Source organism: Primulina eburnea, chromosome 5, assembly GCF_022965805.1.
Source record: "Primulina eburnea isolate SZY01 chromosome 5, ASM2296580v1, whole genome shotgun sequence".
NCBI lineage: Eukaryota > Viridiplantae > Streptophyta > Magnoliopsida > Lamiales > Gesneriaceae > Primulina > Primulina eburnea.
Genome location: NC_133105.1, coordinates 14,863,113 through 14,873,737, shown reverse-complemented (window position 1 = coordinate 14,873,737; position 10,625 = coordinate 14,863,113). Strand labels below are relative to the sequence as shown.

General features: G+C 34.3%; 1 pseudogene; it reads left to right on the top strand.

Annotated features, from left to right (window-relative positions):
* The first annotated feature begins 3,743 nt into the window (after nucleotides 1–3,743).
* Nucleotides 3,744–5,861, top strand: LOC140833051 (nuclear transcription factor Y subunit C-9-like; annotated as a pseudogene).
* The last annotated feature ends 4,764 nt before the right edge of the window (nucleotides 5,862–10,625 follow it).

Genomic DNA, 10,625 nt, shown 5'->3' with positions numbered 1-10,625 from the left:
AATTTATTAAACTCAAAAGTTGGGTTTATTAAATATTAAATTTTGGAGGTGATAAATTTAAGGAGTTGAATTTATTATTTAAATATTAAATTCAAACGTTGAATTTATAATGTATTTAATTTATTATGCTCAAAAGTTGAGTATATTAAATATTAAATTAAATATAATGGGAAGTATGTTTAATGGACTTGTAGGAGTACAAGTCCAACATACTAAATAATTAAAGTTCTTAATGAACTTTGATTTATTAATTAAACTAGTTGGACTAGCCTAATTAATTAATCAAGCCCATTAATATTAATTATGGTAACTAGGTCATAAAAATTTCTTTTTAAAAAGGAGGTTGACCTAAAAGACATAGCCTCCACAACAATTCAAAGATGTGATTTACGTAAATCACATCAAAATTCATCCAAAATTTTTGGCCAACTTTTCAAGAAAAAGGGAGTTGTGCCGTCTCTCGATTTTAATCTCCAACGTTGAATCTTCTTCCAAATATTCTAGTGATATTTGGAAGAGGAACAAATCTTCTAGTCGTGGACCTAATTAGAAGAATCGAAGAAAGTTCGTAGCGATTCATCAAGAGCTAATCCGTTCATACCGGATTAGTTGGAGCCAAGTGATTTAATTTATAAAAGTATAATTTTCTGACATCCTATGTATATTTATGTTAAAATCATACGAGCGTCCAAAGCAAATCATATTTTGATTGTCAAAAATAAATAAAAAATTTTAAAACTTCCGTTGCGTTTGGACGTGTAGAAAACCGGGATCCAATATAAACATCATATAAACATGATTAGAATCCAATAACAAAGGTTTAAACACAAGCATGAGCATAGTTACAAAATTGTGAATTGTGTGACTTGTTTTCATGAAAAAATTCAATAAATAAAATACTATGGTGTGATGATGAGTAAAAGGAGAATATGGCGTGCCTTTGCGTTTTAAACGCACGAAAAAACGTTGACGATTCGAAGAACGTTGACGACGAGACCTTGGCTTGAAATTCTAAACAAAACTTGATGCTTTTCCTTGAAGAATATGTGTGTGCCGTGTGATATCAAGAGTTTTGGTGTGGGCAAATTGAGAGTGGCGTGAGTCATCAAGGGTTTGGGGAGGGGTTTAACATATTTTATAGTTTAATTAACTACTAATTAGGCTCAAGCCCATTAAGAGTTTTAATTAGGCCCATTAGTCTTTAAATAAATAATAAAAATAATTGTGTTAAAATAAATTTGTGAATTTATTTGCCGGGTTGCTAAAACGTTTGCATTTTAGTTGAAAAACCAACACCGATAAAAATTACGTCCCGACGTATAAGATCACCTCAAAATCCCATATTTTTTTTTAAAATAAGAAAAAGCATCACCCTTATTTAAATAATCAAAAACGAATAACCAGTAAAAACATTTTCTATTTTTCAGCTCTCGGTCTCCGTTCCTCGAGTGCAACTCGAATAACCTTTTAAAATACATTTTAATGCAATTATGTATAAAGATATATTTTAAACATGTAAATATGCACAACATTTTTAATTTATGCAATTTAAACAAGCAATTAAAATACTAGAGAATTTAATAATTGCATGCATGTGATGTGCGTGGACTTTAAAATTTTCGGGGCGTTACAATATCAATCTAATTGATGGCAATATTGCATACAAGACAGTTTTTCTCAACAAAGAAACTAGCAAATTTCATTGCAGTCGAGATACATTCTGAATCTGTACAACAAAATAGACTACGTTCAACCATCTAGTCCAAGGTCAAATTTAGAAATTTAAATATACTTGGTGGACGCGTTTTTCAATTTATGGCATGATATTATGTTTGTAAGAAGCATATCGAATTATGGAATAATTATCTCAAAATTATGGAAGAAATATCTCGAAATTTTGGAAGGATTATCAACGAATTTTGGTTAGATTTTCACCTCACTCCTCTAAATACCACACCTAGGTCATTCAAAATTTAAACCATTCAAACACTCTATATTTTGATAAAGTTGCTCTCCAAGTGCTGATTTTTAAATTTTTACACTCCAATTTCTGTTGAGTAGCAAAGCTCTACTGCAATTCAGATTTAAGGAGGATTCAAAAATCCTAGCTAAGAAGCAGTGCCCTTCACGTTTTTTTAGTATTCAAGATCTAAAGTAAGGGAGCTTGTTTTAAAATATATTTCCTATGAAGTATTTCATTTTTTGAAAGTTTCAGCCAAGCATAGTTATTCTGTTTTTACCCCTTCTTGATACGATTATTGTACGTTCTATGTTTTGGTACTATGATAATTCAACTGGATATGAGTGATGCTCCCAAAACATGATATGTATGGCCCTTGCACGGTGTGATTTAAACGTTATATGGGATCGCCTCCTTATAGAAGTAAAAATTAGGGACTAATATCAGTAAACCATAGAAGTAGGGAATTTTATTGCCTAGACCAAAAATATGCTTATGTTTATGACATGTTATGTGAATTATGTTGTGGATGATATCATATGTGGTTTTCGAAAATCATATGTATTTGTTACGTTGGTGCTCGAACGGCCCCTGCTTATTGAATGACGACCATATCACTCACCACTTATTCTACCCTCTCAAATAAGTTCGAAGAACAGGTGGAGGAAGAAGAACAAGACAAGTTTTAGGGCTGGTAATAAGTAGAATCAAGGATTTCATTTTAGTTTCGCTTATTTAAGTTTGAATTCAAACTGCAAGATGCTTCCTCAAGTTTATTAATATTTTAGAAATTTTTACATTGTAAAGACTACGTAATTTCTATGTTATTTATGATATTCATTGATTTTGATTTATACTCTACTACGAGACTTGTTGTTTGGATATTATGAGATTGTTGAACAACACAAGTGTCGACTAACTCCAGTCTCGAACCGTGATACCCGATACATTGCCTAATTGTATCATAATGGGTTAGCACTTAAATTTATTTGTATTATTATTATCTTTCAATTAACTCGATCTTCTTCATCCTATGGGCTCGACATAAATTAAAATTAATATAATGTTTAAATAAGGACAACCACAATAGTGATTTTGTTGTTGCTATCTAATGAAATAAAAAAAAAAATTTGTACAAGATGTAATATATTTAAATATATTCACCCCATAGATGAAATAAGCGGTTTGATTTAAGTTTTATTTTACCTTTGAAGGTGCTTTAAACAAAAAAATAATAATAAATGCAGCTGGATTCAAATTCAGATTAGGTATTGATTCTCGAAGTTCCATTTCAATCACAAATTCCAGCTTCAACTGACCTGGTAAAAGCCCTAATCTTTTGCTTCACTTTGGATTAACTACTGTTTTTTAATCAGAAAGTTATTGTTTTATGTCTTGTTCAGAGATTTTTAATTGCTGAAAAGGTCCAGATTTGATTTTAATTTTTTGCCCAACTATGGTTGTTCCTGTATTTGTATTTGTGGTTTTTTTTTCGATTTTTATCTTGAATCTGTTTCTTTTTTGTTTAACCGTTGTAAGTTATATTTCTATAATACTACGTACCTATACATGCTTGCAAAATACAGTGAGTTGATTTTATGGTATGATTATTTATATTCGAGAAGAGAAATGGAGCGTGGAGATTTAATTTCTGCAAGTTAGTGAGAAGTCCTAATTCTTTGAACCTGGAGGGAAATTATTAGTATCAATAGGTATAAGGAGTGAGTCCTTCACTTGATACTTGATAACGTGAAACATAGATGCACATATTTGATTCCACTTTTATGTTTTATTACTTTTCTACAATCGCAGTTTGCACAGGTTCGGACCTGGGGCATGATCTTCATCCTTTTTTGTCATGATTAGTTCCTTGTGATAGAGTTTCTCCTTTTTATTCTTGCACTTGGTTGATTATAGTTTCAATTTTTGTGCTTTTTCATAGCTGTTTCCAAATAATTGTTCTACTTGTACAAAATAAATTTGTTTCTGTGGTCCTTATAGAAATTTTGACGAAGAGATCGGTTTCGAGAGCTTTATACGTGCAATGTGCGGTCAAATGTTCAGGTAGCATTTAATACATTGAAAGAACAATTTCTCGTAAATGAGCTGGTGCATTAACTACCATGGTTGCATGGGAGACACGATTGAAGTATTCTTAGTGACATGTCTGCATTATGAAATGACTCGTACGTTAGTTTGTTTCAGAAACTAAGGATAAAATGGGTAACCTTTAGTTCTATTCTCATCTGTTACTTCCATTTTGAAGCTCTGAAGCAATCTATGTCTTTGGAGTGAGAATTTGCGGAAGCATCATTGGCCTGGCCAGCTAGCATTGGGAACTTTGTGGTACGTTTTTCTTTGATTTTAAGTTCTATAATACGTAATTTGTTGTCAAGCATGAGAGGAAACCTTAGATTTAGATATCTGAAATTTAGGTCTCTTGTTCTTTACATTTTAGTTTTCCAGAAGAACAGCATGTTCCACAGGTTTGCAAATCATAACTCTATTTTATTCTTCATCATTTCCTTGGTTGTATAGGTGTGTATATTTTCTTGAGGGTGTATGCATATGTGTTTATAATTCTACCTTGTTTTACCCATTTGAATTTTCTAATGTGTATGAGATAAGATACATAAACATAACCACATGTTCTATAATTGAAAATGTATTAGATTCCTTAAACAACTGTTTAGTTTCCATTTTTTTTTATTAAGATTATGTTTGGATTCCATCATAATCGAATTTTTCATTTTAGTCGTTTGGTTTAAAAGTTATGCAGTATGGAAGTACGCTGTTTATCCATGTCTCGCATCTTTGTAACGTTTCACCATGTGGAGGGTTCATGTTGGTTTTTATCGTATTTTTGTGCTTCAGGGGCATTGTCTTTGTTTCAAGCATTTTTCATGCTCTGTCTCTTGATAGCATTATAAAATTATTCTGTGGCTAATCTTGACTGTTCAATATTGGAGAGACCTGTGTCCTGTGTTGCTGAAGGTATAGTGATGTGCTTATCATGTGTTACTGGTATTTTAGGGATAAAGGCCGTCAATCAGAATTTCTATTATTAAATTTTTAAAAATTTGGAGTGTTGTGCATATCATGTGTTACTTGTGATGTCAGAGAGTTTGAAGAGTAAAAGTTTTCCGAAGATTATAATTTGTAATAGAGCAGAAAGGAAATGGACAGTCGCCGGGTATCGGGGTGGTGGGCAGCTCTGTTCAGATGCCATATGGCATGATGTCTTATCCAGCCAACCAAATGGCCGGAACCTCTTCTCCAGCACCGGTTGGATCGATTCAATCCCCCCAAGCTGGTGGTGTTTCTGCCTCACCAGCTCAGATGGCACAACATCATCTTGCCTACCAGCACATACATCAGCAGCAGCAATTTCAACAGCAACTCCAAAATTTTTGGGCCAGCCAATATGAAGACATTGATCAGGTAACCGACTTTAAGAACCATAGCCTGGCACTGGCTAGAATCAAGAAGATATTGCTGCAGCAATTACAAGCCTGTTATCTTTGCACGAGCCTGTGACATGTTCATCCTTGAGTTGACACTACGTGCATGGAACCACACTGAAGAGAACAAAAGGAGGACGCTCCAGAAAAATGATATTGCTGCAGCAATTACAAGGACCTACATATTTGATTTCTTGGTTGACATTTACCTCGGGAGGACTAGAAATATGAGGTTCTTGCTTCAATGCCGAGAGGACCAGTTCCTGTTGGAGATCCTACTGAAGGGCATCTTTACTATTATATGGCACCACCAGTTGGCACTCCAGAGATCTTCGTGGGGAAGCATGTGGATCCAGCTCTTTATGGTCAACAACCTCCTCCTTATATGGGTTAGCCAATGTGGCCGGAACAACCTCCGCCGCCTGCAGATTCTTAAGCAGGTTTGTATCCACATAATTTCTAGTGTGTGTGCCATCTAGAAACCTAACTTTTCTTAATTGCTCTGAGTGTTCTTAGCTTATTCTTTTGATATTTGTTGTTATGAATTCATTTTTCCGTTTTTTTAAACCTTTAATCTCCATGATTGCGGCATGTCAGTTCTTTAGGACTAGGAACTGGATTGATGCTCTCTGTGTGATCTATCTTTCAGTTCCAAGGTTCCATACTTAAGATAACCTGGTTCAGTGGTTAGATTACTTGAACCGTTTCTTCTATTAGTTCAAGTTTGGTAATTGATAGAGTGTATTTCCACTTTCCAGTATAACATTATACTTTTTAATATGTCCAATGTTACTATTACCATTTATAGGCTGGATACATGCTATTTATTGAATTCCAATAAACTAATACAGCTTATTGATTTGCAGAAGCTATTGCGGAACCGAGTTTCTTGATTTCGGTGGCTCAAGAGGAGCATGTGAAGTTTGTAGTCAGGCTGATGCACTACCACCTCTAGATACAGAAAGTCATGCATAATATGCATCGTATTTATCATCTTGGCGGGATTGTCAGTCTACTGTATAGCGTATCTTGAATCCTAGTTTTTTTTTGTTGTATAATAATTTAACGTTGGATGTGTGGAACTTTGTGGTGTTGCCTTACAATCGAACATTGTGCTTATTTTCCTGTAGTGGATCATGCTCCGGTGAAGCCTAATATTCAAATTTCAATGGTTGGTTATTCATAACTTGTTATGCGTTGATACTTTCATTTCTCTTTTCTGAAATTTTATGTTCTTATTACTAATTCTTCTGTTAGTTTTTTTTTTTATTTTAATTTATATAAATAAATATCTCATCTATAAAAATAGTGCAATTGAATATTGTAATCCAAGAGATCAAGTGATTTCTATAAAGGACCATTATATATATAAAAGATATTTTCATTTAGATTAGTAATATGTTAAACATATGACAAATCATGATTTGTCATATGTTTATATTACTAATCTAAATGAAAATATCTTATATGATTTGTCATATGTTTAACATATTACTAATCTAAATGAAAATATCTTTTTAACTGATGAAAGATGTAATGACTTCATGAAAGTTATTAAAATAAAAATATTGAAGCATAAAGTACAATGATAAGATGCCAAGATTTGATTATTTTGCTTGACCTAAAGATTTAGATGAACTTATAATTTTTATTTTTCTCCATCTCTTATGTAATGCACATGGTCTGTTCCCGATTGAGCTTGAGTCCCCTCACGGTTATCCCATTACCCATTACTCATAGAACTTCTCCAGCCCAGGCACTGGAGCTTTTGCCTTCCCAGGATTAAAACCCAAGACCTCCTGGACTTATATAGATCTTGACAGCAATCCTGGTACCAGTTAAGCTAGTAGATCAACTGGTACCAGGATTGCTGCCAAGATCTATATAATTCCAGGAGGTCTTGGGTTCTAATCCTGGGAAGGCAAAAGCTCCAGTGCCTGGGCTGGAGAAGTTCTATGAGTAATGGGTAATGGGATAACCGTGAGGGGACTCAAGCCCAATCGGGAACAGCCCATGTGCATTATGTGAGGTCCGGGGCCGAAGAGGGCGGGGGGTGATCGCCGGTGCCATGAGGTGGCACTGACAATGAGCGGCTCCTGGCAGGCTTCTAGGTGGAGGGAACATGAATGAACCGTTCTTACACCGGAAGGAGAGGGATTCCGAGACTGTTCAATTTAATGGACTGTACAGTTGAATAGGGCTTAAAAGATTTGATTTGTACTATTCATATCACGAAGGTGCATCTTCTTTTCGGTTGCTCATCACATAAGAACTCCAAAGTTAAGCGTGCTTGACTTGGGGGAATTTTGGGATGGGTGACCTCCTGGGAAATTTCCCAGGGTGCGTGTGAGTGAGGACATAAACATGTTGGAAAGACTCGTCTTGATACAGTGAGGACAGTCGTCAAATCTGGGACGTTACATCTTATCTCTCTCTCTCTCACCGTTCAAGCATATTTCTATTCATCTCTCTCTTACCTCTTTCAAATCTCATTTCTTTATATAATTTTCTTTTCCTCTTCAGTTTTTTAGCCGATTAAAATTTACTTTGTCATTTTTAATGCATAATTTATAAAATTAATTATAATATTAAATCAAAACAAAAGATATAGCCCAAGAAGCTATATCCTTTAATTTTTAAATAGTTGAACATTTGTGCCATAAAAAAAGCATCTGCAACTACATTAGCCTAACCAGGATGATAGCTAATGTTACAGTTGTATTCCTTAACAAGCTCTAGCCACCGTCTTTGGCTAATATTCAAGTCTTTTTGGGTCAAATCCATAAATATTTTGCATTTCTCACCATACAAGTAGTGCCTCTAAATTTTCAAAGCTAATATGACTGCTGCATGCTCAAGAGCATGCGTCGGATAATTTTTTTCATGTACTTTCAGTTGTCTAGACACATACGCTATGACTCGATCATTTTTCATGAGAACGACGCCTAATCCAAGTCTTGAAGCATCAGTAAATACCACATATTCCCCTTACTCTGTCGGCATAGCTAAAACTTGCGTTGTAGTGAGTGCTTGCTTTAAATTATCGAAGCTATTTTGACTCTCCGGTCCCATACAAATTTCACATTCTTCTTCGTTAATGACGTCAAGGGTACTGCAATGAATGAAAAACCCTTGATGAACTTACGATAGTAGCTAGCTAAACCCAAGAAACTGCGTATTTCCATCACACTTTTTGGCACAGAACACTGTTTAACTGACTCGACCTTAGAAGGATCGACCTCTACTCCCTCTTTTGACACGATGTGGCCTAAGAATGCAACCCTCTTAGCCAAAAATCGCACTTGCTGAACTTTTCATACAATTTTCGATCTCTTAAAACTTGCAAGGTCCTCCTCAAATGCTGATCATGCTCCTCACAGCTCTTGGAATAGATCAAGATATCATCGATGAAAACAATAATGAACTGATCGAGATACGACTGAAATACGTGAGTAATGAGATCAATTGTAGAACCCGTAAATCAGACTATGTATAAGTCGTGCATAATTTCTAGTATTAAAATTTAAAATGATTTTATTGCATGAGAATTTAAATTTTTTCCTTTAAATTTAATTATTTTATTCAATAGTTTAATGGCTATCTTTTCAGTTAATTAAGTGAGGCCGGACTGGAGTGGGAGTAATGAGATAAAATTTAATATTAAGAAAACATTCTTAGAATTTATTTAAGATAAATAATAAGTTGATTTAATGTAAAAGAATGTTTGAGAAATTATTTAAATAATCTGAGATAAGTAGTAAATAAAGTTCAATAATTAATTTCTTAATTCACTAAAATATTTAATGGGTAGATAAAACACTAAAGATTTAGAATACAATATTTAAGAAATATTTTCCCTCCCATTATCTTAATTTTCGGCCATTACATTTGTAGGGATTTAATTAATTTATCGACCCTCAAACTTTGATATCTTTCCCTATCCATTCATGATAGATAATTCCCTAAAATTTATTCACCACTAATTAATATTTAAGCAATATTCCTACCCTATTTATCAAGCAATATTTCTCTTCTTTTTAAATGATAAAAATCGGCCACCTTGGAAGATTTGATTTAATTTACAACTCACTATTTATTTAATTCTTTTCCTTATCCATTTTCTTGAGAGATAATTCCATCACACTAAATCTTCAATAACTATTAATTAAGCAATTTTCCTACCAATTTTAAATAGATAAAATCGGGCATCACTCTTTTAAAAGATTTAAATTAGTTTGGTAGATTTTTCCCCCACTTTTAAATCACCAACAAATAATTAATTAAGAAATTTTTTCCTTGTTCCTAGACACTATAATCGACCAAGTGCACCCTTTTATTATCCCTCAAATCTTTTGATATCATTCTTATTTTCTTATCTCACAAATTCAAAGATAACAAAGATTATTTCTCCCTTTATCTTGCAACATTTCCTTCATCTCCTGGACTCATTTTCTTCTCTCCCTTTCACCGAAATTCACAGCTTAATCAGACCAATAATCGTGAGATAGCTAAGGAAAAATAAGAGAGAAAAAGGTGAGAAAAGAAGAAGAATCATCTTCCTCCGCGCCGCGTCGTCGCTCGTTTTTTTTTCTTTCAAAACAAAAATTTCCAGGCATGTTTATATTTTTATTTACTCCTCAATCAAGTCATATTATTATTTTAAAACATCATATGTGCATGAATCATGAAGGAAAAACAAAAATTTGTTCATGTCATTTTCGAAAATTGTGTGCAGAATTTTTCGGGTTCCTTGTGCTCCTCACGGGTTCGGCTGTTTTGATGGTTTCAGGTGGTTGGCTCAACCCTAGGCTCCCAAAGCTGCACCTAGGCACGTACTAGGGTGTGTCAAGACCATGGTGGTCCATTAGTTCAAGCCCCATGCATGCTGGAAATCAGAAATGACAGCAACTCTTCCCTAGTGTCACAACAAGTCTCGAATTTTTTCAGTTTGCTGTCAAGGGTGATGTTTCTGATCTTGGCTGCCCTAGGGGCTATAGCCATGGTTAAAACATCTCCTTGTTATGTCTAAAATGAGACCAAGTCGGCCTTTCAAGACTTGGTCCATGACTACATCGGTTTTTCAAAATAAAACAAGACAAGCACCCCCCCCCTTCGACCCCTTTTTCAATTTCTGCATGTGTACTCTCGATGTTGGTGGTTTGGGGTGGACCTTGGTTGGCCTCTGGCCCTTAGCCCTGGTTCAC